Genomic DNA, 16435 nt, shown 5'->3' on the forward strand with positions numbered 1-16435 from the left:
CTCTTGAAACGATTGGCTCCTTCACAGCGGGAGCAGCACGCGGCTCTTCCTTCCCCAAACCAGCTCCTGCAATATCCAAAACAGACGAGTCTTCCTCCAATTTGCTCCCAATCTGGGGCGGAGGTGTCACAACATGAATAGGAATAGAGACAGGCATATCAGGAAGCACGAAGTATGATTTCTTTTCAGAAACCGTATTACACGTGACAGGCCACATGGGGTCTTTTTTCTTAGCAGGCTGGGCAAAAACGATGGACTGTTTCCCTACTTTAAAGGTCAAAGTCCCTGAGCCTACATCTATAACTACACCAGCAGTGTGCAGAAATGGTCTACCCAATATGATAGGAATATGAGCATCCTCGGGTATATCTAGTACAACGAAGTCAACAGGGAAGAAAAACTTTCCTACTTGCACAGGAATGTCCTCTAAGACTCCTATTGGCTGGACCGCAGAACGATCAGCCATCTGTACTATCATGCTAGTCACTGCAAACCTAGTCAATTTCAACTTCCTAGCTAGACTCAAGGGCATGACGCTAATGCTAGCTCCTAGGTCACATAGTGCCTTCTCAATTGAGAAGGTACCAATATTACAGGAAACGGAAAAGCTACCTGGGTCTTCTAGCTTATGTGGTGCAGTATGGGTCAAGTAAGAACATGACTCCTCAGTTAGTGCGACAGTTTGCACATTATCAAGTGACCTCTTTTTGGACAAAAGCTGCTTCATGAATTTAGTGTAAGCAGGCACTTGATTAACTAACTCATGAAAAGGAACTTGTACATTTAAGCTACGAATAACTTTTTCAAACTTATTAAATGATACCTGTTCCTTCGTCGGCACTAATCTCTCCGGATAAGGGGCTGTAAGAAGTAACTTAGCCCTCTCCTCTAAATCTCGCATGCCGGCATCCGTGGACTTAGGCTGAAAGTCAACTACCTTCTCCTTGTTGAAGCTTGAACCCTCGTCAGACCGTCTCAAAAATGAACCGTTAACCGTCGTCGGGTCATACTTCGGAACCGGGACTGACCCATCAGCACTCGGGTCTTGCCCCAATATTTTCGGAGTTGTCGTACCCGGAAACAAGTGGTCCCTCAAATTATTGGGCATTGGAGGACGAAATTGTTCATTATCTGCAGCGGTTCCAGTCGATCGACCAGGTTGGTCAGTCGATCGACTGGATTCAACAGTACCAGAAGCTGTTTCCTTGCACGCTTCAGTCGATCGACCGGGTATGTCAGTCGATCGATTGATATACCTGGTAGACGCCTTTTTCTTGCTATTATTCGTTACAGCTTTGTTCTTGCTCGGTTCCGCCTCACCTTTTTCAGGGACATCCTCAACCATAGCAGGCCCCTCCAGGGTGGACCCACTCCTCAAAGTAATGGCATTAAGGGTCTCCTTTTGATCAGTTTGTGTCGGTAAATGTCCCGGAGCTCGAGTTGTATTCTTGCTAGCCAATTGAGCAATTTGGCTTTCTAGCATTTTCATCCCGGCCTCTCTAGCTTGAGACTCTTTCAGCAATAAGTTCTTCAACTCGGCAAGATCGGAATTTTGGGACTGTTGCTGCTACTGTGGGATATACGGAGGCTTTTGATATGGTTGTTGCTTATGAGGGGGCACATAAGTCTGCTGCTGCTGCTGCTGTGGAGGTGGAGTTGGATTTAGGACATTCTGGCTAGTCCACCTCAAGTTCGGATGTACATTCGGCTCATAGTAAGTGTTTGTCTGCCTATAATGTTGAAAGGCAGCACAAGACTCAAAGGGACTAGGACAATTTTCTGAAACATGTCCCTCAGCTCCACATCTTCTACAGACGAAAGGACCGTCTGACACAGCATTCACATGATACATCCCTCCTTTTGAAGCTCCTCCCAACTCATACTTATCAAACCTCGCCGTGAGAGCCTCTAATGCAGCTACAGAAGGAGATTCAGCACTTCTCCTTTGATTCCCTCTGGAATTTCCATACTCAGCCTTATGGGTGGCCAAATCATCAATGATCTTCCACCCCTTAGTCTCTCCCATATTCTCCTGGAATCCGCCACTAGCTGCAGCATCCAAGATAGCTCTCTGATCGTCGTACAACCCATTATAGAACTGATTTCATAGACTCCACTTTTCGAACCCATGGTGTGGAATGGTTCGCATTAGCTTCTTGAAACGGACCCATGCCTCATGAAAGTTCTCATCAGGCCCCTGTTTAAAGCTCGTGATCTGAGCTCTAATGGCATTGGTCTTCGAGGCGGAGAAATATTTCTTGTAAAACGCCAAGGCCAACGAATTCCAGTCAGTGATCCCGTCAGCAGCTCGATCCAGGTCTCTGTACCACTCCCTTGCAGCATCACGAAGAGAGAATATAAACACGGTCTCCTTCACCTGGTCCTGGGTCACACCAGTTGGTGGGGGTATGGAACAACAATAATTAATGAAAGTCTCCATATGCTTGGCTGCATCTTCATTCGCAGCTCCCCCGAATTGGTTTCTCTCAACCAAATTAATATAGGATGGCTTCGGCTGGAACTTTTTGTCCGTCCCTGGTAATGCAAATCCCTTGTAGAGATTCGCTGCTGTTGGCTCAGAGTGACTAGCAATAGTTGCTTCTTCGGCCATCTCTAGAAAGTCCGGAGAAGTGACGGTCTCAGCTGATGAATTAGAAACTGGAGATGATGGTGGATCTTCCTCAAACAGTGCGTTCCCGTAGTAACTAGACAGAGTACTCGGCTCTTCCTCTGTCGGCAATACCCTAGACGATCGTCTCAACTCACGCATGGATTTCTCAATCTCAGCATTGAACGATACTAGTTCACCACCCTGTGACCTGCGCATAAGAAGAAACTACAAATAGAATATAAGAAAAGTTTAAGGAATAGAAGTCCCTTAAACTAAGAAAAACTTAAATAAAACAACTAAAAATTAGAACAATTGCCTCCCCGGCAACGGCGCCAAAATTTGATGCATGTCGTTGTGTGCACCAAAAATAAATTTATAATTTCCAACTACTACTATAGCTAGTGGCAGTCGGGTCGAACCACAGAGAGGCAGATGTAATCAATAGTTGTTCTATTTAAGTCTAAAGGTAACAATTATGTGGGGGTTTGATTGAATTGGTCTATAGCTAATAGGCAATAAAAGAAAATAAACTAAACTAAGAAATGTATGAACTCAAATATAAAAGGGGTACTAGGATGGTCGGTTCACCATAGTTTCGGCGGCAGCATACTAAGTAGGTCTAAAACAAACACGTGAGGCGGGAAAACAAGAGGTCCTCTCGGTCCACTCTTAACAAGTAGCATCTTTCGATCTCGCTACGGGTCCCTAATATCACTAGTACTGACTCTCGTCCTGAAAAGTGACTAAAAACCTAAACTTTACCTATCTTTCGATCTCAGCATAGTTTAGTCATCTTAATTGATAGTCTAATAACTTTCCCTATCTTTCGATCTAATGGGTCAGTCAATTACTAAGCATTCAACTAGTCGCATGCATTCGATTCGTCGAATTAAGCAATAAAAACAATTAAAACGAAACAAAACCTCACGAGGCCAGTCGATCGACCAACACGCGATTCAGGGTTCCCTAATTCTAATGCCGCCTACACTATAATTCCCCTACATCCTAGCACAAAGAAATTAGCTACTCATACTAGGAATGATAACAACAATAAAATTGACTAATAAATCTACTGAATTCATGCTTGAAACGATTAAACAAATAAAAAACATAAAACGATAATATTGGCTTTGGAAACTAACTAGCAATTTCTATACTACAAACGATAATAAGGCAATGAAACTGAATAAGAACAGAGGGAATACCGAAATTGCAGAGAAAAGATCAAAAACCGAACGAAGATAAATTGTATAAAATACCGAACAAACTTCGAACCCTAATTATTTACCTAAAGTTTCTGATAAAAGACTTGATGATTAATGCTTAATTGTCAGTTACGTTATATAGAAATATACGTAACACTTATTTCTAAAACCTAAATACAATGGGCTTCCTTTTCCTCGATCTTTTAATTCACGTCTGAGTAGCGGCTTGGTCGATCGACCATACAAGGCGGTCGATCGACTGCTCTGCAGTGTACAGTAGCTTCTGCTTGTCGTGTATTGGTCGATCGACCATAAGGGCCAGTCGATCGACTGCTTTAGCTGATAGTCCGCTTCAAATCCTTCATAAAATTGTCTTTCAGGCCTCGAAATGTGCACCAAGCTCGTTCCTTGTGTAAGTACTTCACGTCAAATTCAATGCAAGATACTCGGGGACGGATTTAGCTTGATTTCCGCTGAATTCTTCACATTTCTGCAATAAAGCACAAAAACACGAAAGTAGACGGAAATAGGGGGAAATGTAGCATAAACTACATAAATGAGCTCTGAAATGCGTGTAAAATATGGTGTAAAACATCATATAAAAGACACGCATCAAAATGTAAGAATGAATTAAAGAGCATAAGAACCATTCTTATGCAAGTATAAAGGGGGGAAAATCGGTGGGTGTGGGGTGGTCTAAGGACCCAATGCATGTCCTTTCACTTTTGCAATTTTGTTCTTCTCAAAACAAGCTAGAGTGTAGATTAGGTTAAATGGTAATCATTATGTTTTCTTTAATTAAAAACAATTTAACCATTTCTCCCTAAACACCCCTCTAAAACCGGTCCATATAGATAATATGGAGTCCATTTTAATTTTGTCAATTGTCATTTTGTCATATAATGTGTGACATGTAACATGTAACATGTTGTTAATAATATTAATACATATTTAATAATTAAATATCATTACATATATTAATTCAATTATATATAACAATTGACTAGTAATTCACAATCACAAGTAAATAAAGTGGTTCATGTTAATATAATCTACAACAGATTGTAATTATAATTAACCGAACATTCTTAATTTAATTGTTTCATAAACAAAGTATTAGTAATATAACATTTTAATTACTAAAACGAATCTTATTTAATCGAATTATAATAAGATTCATATTCTTACTCACATATGTAAATTGTTCAATTTTCAGGACTTAATTAATCTGTATCGGTATACAATTAATTAATTTATCTATTAAAGGAATTGTCCTTTAAGTGTGACCTTAAGGGATCAACTGATCACCACCGTCAAATGACAGTAATGTCAAACTCTAGTCAGCCAATCATTACCGATTAATGTTGATCAGTTGACGTATAAAAATGAATCATCCCTTTATGTATTCTTATTATGAGTTTTAATAATGTGATCGCACTATTGTTGAGGACACATACTCCAACAATCTCCCACTTGTCCGAGACAAGTGTGCGTCACCAATTCTCTTGTCCTATTACAATCTCCCACTCAATGTAAGGTGTCTTGCAGGTTGTTCTTGCAAGCGATCATATCAAGAGTGCTTTCCTCGATCTGGAGAGTAACTGTCTGACCGGAATTATCTACCGTAGATACCTTCCGAGCTTGGCCACGCATTTTCAGTTCACTACTCCTCGAGTGGCCCTGAGATTTTTAGATAACCCTGACAAGGGGGTCGACAATTACTATCGCACTATTCCCTTTGTCAAGCCACAGCTCATTATGACCCAAAAGATGCCCATTTGACCTCATTTATGAAAGTCGTAGAGCATAATTTAAAGTCACTCTGAAATTGTGCCAACTTGGACGAATAGTCTCTAGTCAAAGAATTGACTCAAAAGAATACTATAGTAGCTCTCACCACGACCAGGCTATATGAATTACCAGAACTCTATAAGCGGTCACTGCCCGAAAGAGTGTCTCTTACAGTCTGCCTATGTGATCGGCAGGTCATCTCCTATGACCTTATGGCACTTGAACTTACCATCAATCGACTCACACTCTAGTCACTTAGAGATTTCACCTCATGTAAGTAACTAGGGGCAATTACTATGTTAATCCAGTTCACTTTGATAGGGTTCAATATTGTCTTAACAACCTATTTGGATATAACAAAGCCACAGATGAGTTTGAGAAACTCAAACGATAAATGCGATTATCACATATGAATAGTCAATACCATATTACTACTTCATATCTTATAATCTAATATGTACATTTTACACTTGTCAAGGTGCAATAAAAGCTTGGTTAGTGGATATTCATGTATCCATTCATTCCAACTTTATGAATTACTTTTCCCTTCTATTTAATGTCATTTCTAATGTCATGAACTTTTATAAGTACATGTCTAGGCTTCTCCATAGACTTTGGTTCTTTAACTTGAAAGATGCTCCCACTGTCATCATATAATTTGTGATAAAATACTTGGTGGAAGGGTCTACCTATAGTCCTTTTATGAACCACCTTATCACAATGTACTCAGACTCCATTTGTAGAATTTGCAATGGTTGATTCTAAAACATTTTTCTAGTCATTTACTTCTGAGTCAATAAAATTAGACTAGGATTTCAATAAATCCTTATAGGTTTGGATACTAGAGTCTGTGTAACCCTTCAACACAACTTAGTATGTCGTCCAAACACAAGAACATATTCTCAGTCCTTCTGAGGATTTTTAATTGATGTTCTTGAAGGCTTTCATATGACTTTTATATGAAATAACTTGTCATTGACTCATTATGCTCCAAGCATATGATTTATCATGGCATGTGCATACATTGTCATACATGATCGTTCTAATGGCGGAAACATTAGCAATCGATTTCATGTGATCAACAACTCATGGGGTTTAGTGAATGACTATGACTCTATCATAGTAATTCCACTTTCATCTAAATGAATAACCTCCTCAACCTATGTTGATATTAAACAGATAAAGAATCTTGTCAACATAAGATACTTATCTAAGTGCCAATTTAAAATTCCCTATATTGTGATAGATTTGGAATTTTAGAATGCTTCATGTCAACTTTCATCGAGAATTGAAAAACAAAACACTTCCTTCATAGATGGTAATGTCGGCATGTCATTCTTAATGGACAATATGACATTAACATGGAAGACTATTTCTCCCACTGAACTTCATGTCTGAACATGGCAATTGAGACTCCCACTTAAATCCATGTATACTCATGGCTTCTCGACAACTCGAGTGAAACCATTTTCTTATCACATAATTTGAGATGATCATCGCAATTTTTAAGTGTTGATTAAAACCTTGTGTTTATGTCACACACACACACACCCTTTTCTAAATACCTATTTAGAAATTGGTTTTAACATCTAACTTGATTATTCACTCTATGAGGTGTAGCAATGATGATATGGATCTTAGCATAGTTACTGTAACAGCAAATTTTGTATCGCAAATTAAATGTAATACAAAATAGGAAACAAATGAATTTTTATTAATATCAGAAAGTTTATGTGTACAATCTCTAATGTATCCTCTGATTCTAAATGCCGTAGTAGATTACGTAAACGCTGTCTGTAGTAGAGGCGTGAACGTTGTATTTGAATGACACCTGTAGAGGTTGTATGCACTCTGTAGAAGGTGTCGATTTGTATTCTTGAGAGGGTCACTGCGACTTGTTCTCTCTTGAATGTTGTAGCTTGAACTTGAATTTCTTGGGCAGGCGGCACAGTTTTGGTGTGCTTGTTGATCGCTTCGAGGTGTCTTGCAGAGGGAATTTATAGAGCTTTTGTGTCTTCTTCTCTCTGAATTTTATGATTATGATTTCTCTAACTTTGAAATGAATGGGAATAGCTCTATTTATAGAGTTTTAATTCCCCTTGGTGGACTTTGACATTCACAGGCCCATTTATGGGTTTATTAGTGAACTTGGCCCAAATTTGATTCTTTCGGGTTTAGTAATCTGGATAACCCATTTTGTAATCCGAGTCAACCCGTATTTCATTTAATCGGGGCAAATTAATTAAATCGAGCTAAAATTTAGTATTAACTCAGATCTATTAATTTATTTTATTTATTCGGCACATTAATAATTTTTCAGTGCCTACAAATTGCCCCCTCGGGACCTTGTCACGTGCACTATTTAGTGTCTTGACGTGGCGAGGTCTCGATTCACTTTGGCTTTTGACTTGGAAGTCGATGACGAGCACCTTAACTTGTCGCGAAGGCAGCTCCACTTGGCTTGACTTGGAAGTCGATGCGTACCCAAACTTGTCGTAAAGGCAACCTTTTTTTTTTGACGTCACCCTGTCATTTTTAGACTTGGCGGATGACACACTGAGCCTTCATTTTATGATTGTCTTGCCCTTATAACTTTGCAACATACATGCGTAAAGTTTGGATGGAGTGCACGTCATGTAATCCCAACTAGTCCTATAGTCATACAGAGGCCATTAGGTGGGATACGTAATTAGTGCACCATACCCATACTTCCTCTATAATTAAGATTTAGGCTAGACCAATTAGGAAACTAAGAAACTAAGAGTCCTTTTTTGGTAAGTACTCTTTTAGAATCTCACTATCATCCGGTTTCCTTATTCTTCTTGGTTTCTATATTCCTTTGGCAACGAGTCTCTTTTAGAAATAGGGTTTAAAGACTACCCATGCCTATATATACTCTGCGGTATTGAACGAGAACAATTCATCAGCTTATGCGTTCTGCGCCCTTACTTTCTACAGGTAATTTCTTTCTCCTTTCTCGTCATGCTGCTTCAGTTCGGTTATGGACGTACATAGCTTTGCAAACATACTGACGATTTCCCGGCCGAATTCTTTAACGCAGACAATGATTTCTTGTATCCACTTTGAATGTTTCAGGCGTTTAAACAGGCTGAGATCAAGAACATCATTTATCGGGCTTTCGATTTTGCGGCGGTCCGAATTAGGAGCTACTGAGGTACTTTTATCTCTTGTACTTCGGCGACCTATCCCCGTTGTTTCGAACCCGTTTTTCTATCGCTCGTATATTAATGATTTACTTTGCATATGTGAACTTGAGATTGGACATATATCACTGGACGCATGGTCATTCAGATTATGTATACCGTTTGTTCAACTGATTATCGGCTTAGTTGTCCATTTTTTTATTTTCTTTGAAAACATCGAGCCTATTTTGTCGAATATCCACGATAATCAGTAAATTATGACATCCCTGCTTCGTTATTCCGCGCGTACATGCTCGACACCAAATTTCATGCTGTTGGACCAAATCTGAAACTTGAATACGTTTAGGTAAAGCCATCTTATGAGTCTACAACCATATTGTATATTTGTATTTTCTATTTGGCCATGATGATACAAAGACGATCAAAAACATGCTGAACTGTCTTCTAGGATTCATATGATCCATAATTTGCCGAATACCGCATCGATATGCTTGACAATATATGAATTAATGTAGTCTTCGAACTTTGCTTTGAACTCGACTATACTTCAGCAGTATGAACTCATATATCGCCCCTTTTTTTTTTATCCATTTGGGTAAGTTATAGGCGTCCCTTCCACGTAAGCTTGCCTTGTATTACCTTTTGTTTTGCTACACCCCATGCTTTCTTTTATTTTGGATGAGCGTCACCTTGAGTCGTTATTTGGGACAACGAGTTGTATCACGGCATTACCCCCAATTTTTTTTACCATGCATTGATCATCTGTGTGATGTCCAGCAAGATGAACTCCATCAATTTTGTAGTTTAATGATCTCTAAAGATCTTGGAATCACAAATTAACTTTTTTTTTTTTTTTTTTTTTTCACCTTGAATGCCGACACGGAGCTTTGCTTCCCTTTTTATCATATTCTCCTAACTTTGTTTATTTATTTTCATTTTACCCCTTTTTTAGTTAGGATACTTGTCTGTTGTCACTCATTGTTGATTTCTTTTGTATCGCAGCTTGAATAGGTTGCTCGTTTGACTTTGTAGACTTGCATTGTCTCTCATTCTCATAATCTTTGCGAGGTAGTACTTTCATTTCTTTATTCCTTCAAATTATTATTCCAACGCAGCACGCCTATATTGGGTCTTTTTTTTTGTACGTTTTTTGGTTGGTTATTTCTGAATACAGGCTACATGACAATCACGTGGATTTATTCCGGTCGGATCATTTCGATTCTCCTTTCGAGTATCATGCAATGTACCCGATTCGTCGACCGCTTGAAGATGTGGAAATTACTCCGGTCGGATCATTTCGATTCTCCCTTGGAGTTATCATGCAATGTACCCGATTCGTCGACCGCATGATGATTTGAAGCTATTCCGGTCGGATCATTTCGATTCTCCTTTGGAGTTATCATGCAATGTACCCGATTCGTCGACCGCTTGAAGATATGGAAATTACTCCGGTCGGATCATTTCGATTCTCCCTTGGAGTTATCATGCAATGTACCCGATTCGTCGACCGCATAAAGATTTAGAAGAATGTCACCTTCATTTTGACTTTCATTATACATCTAGTGACTTGTTCCCCCTTTATTTGCAGGTAACAATGGTACATCTCAAGGAACTACGCCAAAACGGTGTCACTTATCTCTCTCTAGTCGATGAAGAGAATGATGCTCCTGATTCTGGAACCTGCTTGATCAACCGCGAGTCCTTGCGCGACTTAGATGGTTCTGAGGCAAGCCTTGTTAGCAAGAAATGTTTTGAAAAAGCTATGTCAAAGAAACTGGAGACTGAGCTGCCAGACACGTCTGCTAATCATATTTTGAAGAGTACTTTTGAAGCAAAAAGTGATTCCTCTAATTATTTCTCCTTGCTTGGCCGAGATATCATATCAGGTTGTGCGAAGTGGAGTGGCAACTATGTGAAGATGTATGGCGGATTCTCTTATATTGAAGGTTACTGGGAATGGACCGAAGACGTGTTATCCCGCTATAGCGACATTTTGGCATCTGCTTCTATTGATTCCGCAGTCTATGCTTCTTTATACACATACAATAAGGATGCACGCATCATACGCGCCTTTTGCGAGTGTTGGTGTCAAACTACCAATACACTTCATACCAAAGAGGGCGAGCTATCAATTTCTTTATGGGATCTTCAAAAACTAGGTGGCTTGCCTATTAATGGGGAAATTTATAATGAAACAGTCCCGCAATTAAAAAGATTCATGCAGAGAGATGGTCAAGGCAATAGACTGGTTCCAGGGGCATGTAGTTATTTATTCACTGCCTTTCGTCGTCTTGTGAGACGAGCAAAAAATGAACGCAAGGTCACAGCGGAGGATTGGATCAGATTTTGGTGCAAGAGAGCGATTACTTATAAATCTCCTAATACTAAAGCACGAAAGACCAGCGGCCTTCCAAAGAAAACACAAAATCCTAGTGGAGAACTTCCGACGCGCCCAACGGAATGGGCCCCTGCAGAGCAAGCTATGTTTGATAAGGTTGGAGTCAACAAGTCTTACAGGGACAGAGTCTATTTAGCTGCGTTTCTGTCATGCTGGTTGTGCGTGTTCGTTCTTCCTGAGAGTGAAGAAAGAAAAATCAGGCCATGTACCTTTGAGATAGCTAGTTTGCTGGCTGAGGGGAATACATTCAGCCTAGCTGTTCCAGTTCTGGTGAGCATTTATCGAGGCTTAAACGAGATGGTCAAATCTTCAAGCCCTGCATTCTCTAGATCATACTTCCCGGCTCATTATCTATATGGTTGGCTTGCACACTATTTTTCTGCTTACCACAAAATGCAGTCACCTCCTCCGGGTCCTTCCATGGTTGCTTATTCCGGCGTTCAAGGAGCCAAAGCTTACACGGATGATGAAGCGCGTGACCTTATTTATGGTGGCCGAGAAGTCAACGCAAACTGTTTCATATTACACCCAAACAAGGTTGAAGTTCTCCGTGACGATGACAACCTTGATTCCATAAAGTTTGGTTATCTTGTCTCTCTCCGTTCTTCGTATTTACCTTTTCGTCTGGGTGAATCATTTTATCTAGAGCCGTATAATCCTCACCGATTTAGCAGACAGTTCGGCTTTTGTCAAGACGTTCCTGATATGTTAGCTCGTGCTTCGAGTCAACGTAGAGTCACCAACCGCGAGGCGTTGAAGTTTTGGCAACTTTTATTATTCTCGAAAAGTTACTCTACAGTGGTCCTTCCTAGTTCTTCAATCCGTTGGTATGAACGTTCCACCACTAAATTTAGAGAATGGTGGGGGCTGCCGGTATAGGTGAGCTTCGAAAGGACATAAAAAAATTTCTACTCACCTCCTGCCCAGGGAAAGAAGGGAGTGATCCACACGTGGACAAGGAAGGCCCCAGCGGCAAACGTCCTTTGAAATCACGCCACAATGAAAAATGTAAAAAGACAAGTATCCGCGCCAGGGATGGATACCATAGTGATGCAGCATCTGATGTTGATCCGAAGCACGGACGTGGCGAGAAAAGGAAATCACATGTCATAGATACGAATGATGAAGAAGTGATGTTTGCCGGGGTTTCTAGTGCTTCACGTGTGCCCTCTCTATCACTGGTACGTTTTTTTTTTTTTTTTTTTTTTTTTTTTTTTTTTTTGGAAACAAACTAATTAAACTTGCATCTTTGACAGCAAGGTGACGTGGCTTTGGAGGTGGGAGCGTCAACTGCAGCTTGCGATTTTCCTGGATTAGATTTAGATCCGCCTACTCGAGAGTACATGCCTCGAAAGGGGAAAGAACTTTCCAAGTTTAAAAAGATATCATCTTCCAGTGATTCTCACGAGTCTGGTTCTCGAGAAGGTCATACAGGGAGTTCCGTTGTGGGTGCCAGCGAAGCGTCAGTGTTACACTCTCCTATTCCTGTCACCATGGTTTCACCCTGCAATCTGAGGACGGGATCGACTCCTTCGAAGTTTGTGAATGTCCTTGATCCTCCCGAAGCTTCGTTTCGTCCATCTTCACCTTATGAGGGAATATTCACGAAGGCCTTGCGTGGTGTAGCTACTGTGTTTACGACAAAATTGAAGAATGCGGACTTTTCAGAAGTGGAAGCAGTGGCAGCGAAGGCTAAGGCATGTTATGCGGGTATACGACAGCTCAAAGGCGATCCTACCCTGTTGGAACAGCAAGTTAACTCTTACGTAGGTGCCGTCAATGCTTACCTTGTACTTCAGCAGCTTGCAGCCGAACGTCATCGCCCTGAATCTTTGGAGAGGGATAAGCTTCAGCAACACCAGAAACTTGAAGAAGTGAAGGCACATCATAGTAAAGTACAAAAAGACCTTGAAGCAGAATCTCTTCGGCTGTTAGATACTCAGAAGAAGATAACTAGCCTTGTAGGCATTTGAGTGCCGAAACAGCGCAGAAATGGAAAGCGAGTTACTGACAAAGTATGGCGCCAAAGTTGGAACCCTGACCGACTTGGAGTCACAGGTTGAGACTACGGAAAAGACTTTGGAAGAGCTTGAGGCTACCCCTGTTCTGAGTGCCGAAGAGGAGGCTTCAATTGAAGAACAAAGGGCGTCTCTTGAGCAAATGCGTGCTTCAATTTACTTTGATCCATAGATTTTAGCTAGGCTTAGACTACTATTACTATGTAACTTGATCGTTATCTCTTTTATTGCAGACCTGCGTGTGATTGTTTCATTTTAGCTCACTTTTCGTTGATCTTCACATTTATATTGTCCATGATGTGAATTTGATTTCGCCGTTCACAGTTTAGGCTCTTGCGGGCCAGGAGCCTTTTTTTATTTATTTTATTTTGGTGTGGCTGCACTTGAACAAAGTGTTTGTCCAAATTGCCTACGTACTCACAAAGCTGACAGGAGTGACAACTTGCAAGATCAAGCCAACGTAGTTCATAAAGAGGGGTGATGTTTGTTTGGAAGTGTGGCTGCACTTGAGCTACATGTTCACCCAAGCTGCCTACGTACCTGTAAAGCACGAAGCACTTTACAAGATCAAGCCGACGTAGTTCATAAAGACGGAAGATTTTTTTTTTTTTTTTTTTTTTTTTTTTTTTTTTTTTTTTTTTTTTTTTGGTATGCAGTTTAACCTCTTGCTTAGGAGCTTTGGTGTGCAGTTTACGCTCTTGCTTAGGAGCCTTCAATGTTGAGCCTCAAGAATAGTAGCGCTTCAAGAATTTTCCGTTGATTGGACCGACACGCACACCGTCTTCATCAACAATCTTATAAGCCCCATTTGTGTAGACTTCTTGCACCACGTATGGGCCATCCCACTTAGAGGTGAATTTACCAACTGGTTTGTGAGAGGTGATGATTGGCCTTCGTACTGCAAGGACGAGGTCTCCTACTTGGAAAGAACGAGGGCGCACTTTTTTGTTGAATGCGCGTGACAACCTTGCTTGATAACATTGGAGCTTTTGTTGAGCCTCTAGTCTCTTTTCATCGAGAGCCTCCAACTCTGCTAATCGCAACTTGTCATTCTCATCATCTGTGAGTCCCTCCTGAATAGCAATGCGTAAGGAAGGTATCTGCAACTCCAAAGGCAGCACGGCCTCCACTCCATACACCAACGCGTACGGGGTTGCCTGAGTAGGTGTTTTGTATGTGGTACGATATGCCCACAACGCCTCACCAATTCTTTCATGCCAATCTCGCTTTGACTTTGCTACTACTTTTCTCAACAAGTTGCAAAGAGTTTTATTGAAGGCTTCAGCCAAACCATTTGCAGAAGCATTGTACATGGATGACTTGTATTGTTTGAATTTGAATTTTTCTCCCAGACTTGTCATCAGATGGTTGAAAAATTGTTTCCCATTGTCAGTTGTGATACGTTGAAGTACACCATATCTGTAGATGATTTGGGTTCTAATGAAGTCCACAACATTTTCTTTCTTCACTTCCCGTAGTGTGATGGCTTTTGCCCATTTTGAGAAGTAGTCAATGGCAGCGAGGATATACTCGTGTCCATTTGAGGCCTTTGGAGTAAGAGGTCCCACAACATCAAGTCCCCAAGCTTCAAAGGGCCATGAAGAAACGAGAGGATGCAACGGCTCGGCGGTTGGTGTATGAAGTTTGCGTAGAAGCGACGGGGTTCACATTTTTCGCAAAGTCCATACAATCTTGTACCATGGTTGGCCAGTAATACCCCATTCTCTTTACGCGATCATGAAGTTTAGGCCCAGATTGATGAGCGCCACAAATTCTAGAGTTAGCTTCATGCATTGCTTCAACAGCTTCGTCCTTGCTTAGACACCTCAACCATTGGCACGAGAAAGAACGTCGAGAGCGTCCCTTTATAGTGAATAAACTTTGGAGCACGTCGACGTATCTCAACCTTGTGTCCGGGGTCATCGGGTAATTTTTGGTGGTCCAAGAAATCAATGATAGGTTGACGCCAATCATCTTCATCACCGTGTGTAGACGCATATCATGTTGGTTGTGTCTACATTTTCTTCCCCTTCAAGCAAAGATATCGCCCAACGGTTGCGAGGATCGGGACTTGCATAGACTCTTACGCCCCCGGTGCCAAAGTGGTGCAAGATTAGCAAGCGCGTCAGCCAACTTATTGGCACTCCTTGGTACATGACCAACATGGATGTCGTCAAGTTGATTCAGCAGTTGTAATGCCCGTTGATGGTAGGGAATCAAGTCTTCCTTTTTCACTTCATATTCACCAAGGACTTGGTTGACCACTAACTCTGAGTCTCCGTAGATGTCCATATCCCTGACGCCTATTTCAATCGCCATTTGAAGGCCGAGTATAAGAGCTTGGTATTCTGCCATATTATTCGTGCACAACTGGGTAAGTGTAAAGGCATACGGCATGAGATGATTTTGTGGAGTTACAAACACAACTCCAGCTCCAGCTCCATCTTGCCTTGCAGCACCATCAAAGTACATCTGCCATGGAGGTAGAACGTCCACGTAGAAAATTTCTTCTCCTGGGAGGTCATCTGAAATTTCCCACTCTGCCGGCACCTTTGGATGATCAGCAAAGAAGTCGGCGATAGCTTGACCTTTCACAGCCTTTTGAGGCACGAACACCAAATCATACTGCTTAAGCAACATTGCCCATTTCGCAAGTCTTCCAGACAAGACTGGTCTTGTGAGTATGTACTTTATTGGATCAGCTTTTGAGACCACATGTATGGTATGCGCCTGCATGTAGTGCCTCAACTTCTGGATGGCGAACACCAAAGCAAGACATATCTTCTCTATGGGCGCGTAATTCAACTCAGCTCCAACCAAGGTACGACTCAGGTAGTAGAGTGCTCTCTCCTTGCGGTCTTCAATTTCTTGAGCACACATTGCCCCCAGTGAGCGTTCTTGTGCTGCAATGTAGAGGACAAGTGGCCTTCCTGGAATTGGTGCCCCCAGCACTGGCGCGCTGGCCAAGTATTTCTTGATGCTATCAAAAGCATTTTTGCATTTTTCATCCCATTGAAATGGAGCATCCTTTTTCATGAGATGGCTGAACGGCTGGCAACGCCCGGCTAAGTTAGAGATGAACCTTCGGATGTATGCCAGACGTCCCTGCAATCCGCACAACTCTTTCAATGTCTTTGGTTCCGGCATTTCGTTGATAGCTTTGATTTTTGTTTGGTCAATTTCAATGCCTCTATGCCTGACCACAAAATCTAAGAACTTCCCAGATGTGACTCCAAATGCGCACTTGA

The 16435-nt window shown here is 41.3% G+C and overlaps 1 non-coding gene across 1 annotated transcript; it reads left to right on the forward strand.

Annotated features, from left to right (window-relative positions):
• Positions 1–2123: 2123 nt before the first annotated feature.
• Positions 2124–2230, forward strand: LOC141589523 (small nucleolar RNA R71). The gene has a single exon (XR_012520457.1). It is a non-coding gene; the product is annotated as a small nucleolar RNA R71 (small nucleolar RNA).
• The last annotated feature ends 14205 nt before the right edge of the window (positions 2231–16435 follow it).

The sequence above is a fragment of the Silene latifolia genome, chromosome 6, assembly GCF_048544455.1.
Source record: "Silene latifolia isolate original U9 population chromosome 6, ASM4854445v1, whole genome shotgun sequence".
NCBI classification, from domain to species: Eukaryota; Viridiplantae; Streptophyta; class Magnoliopsida; order Caryophyllales; family Caryophyllaceae; genus Silene; species Silene latifolia.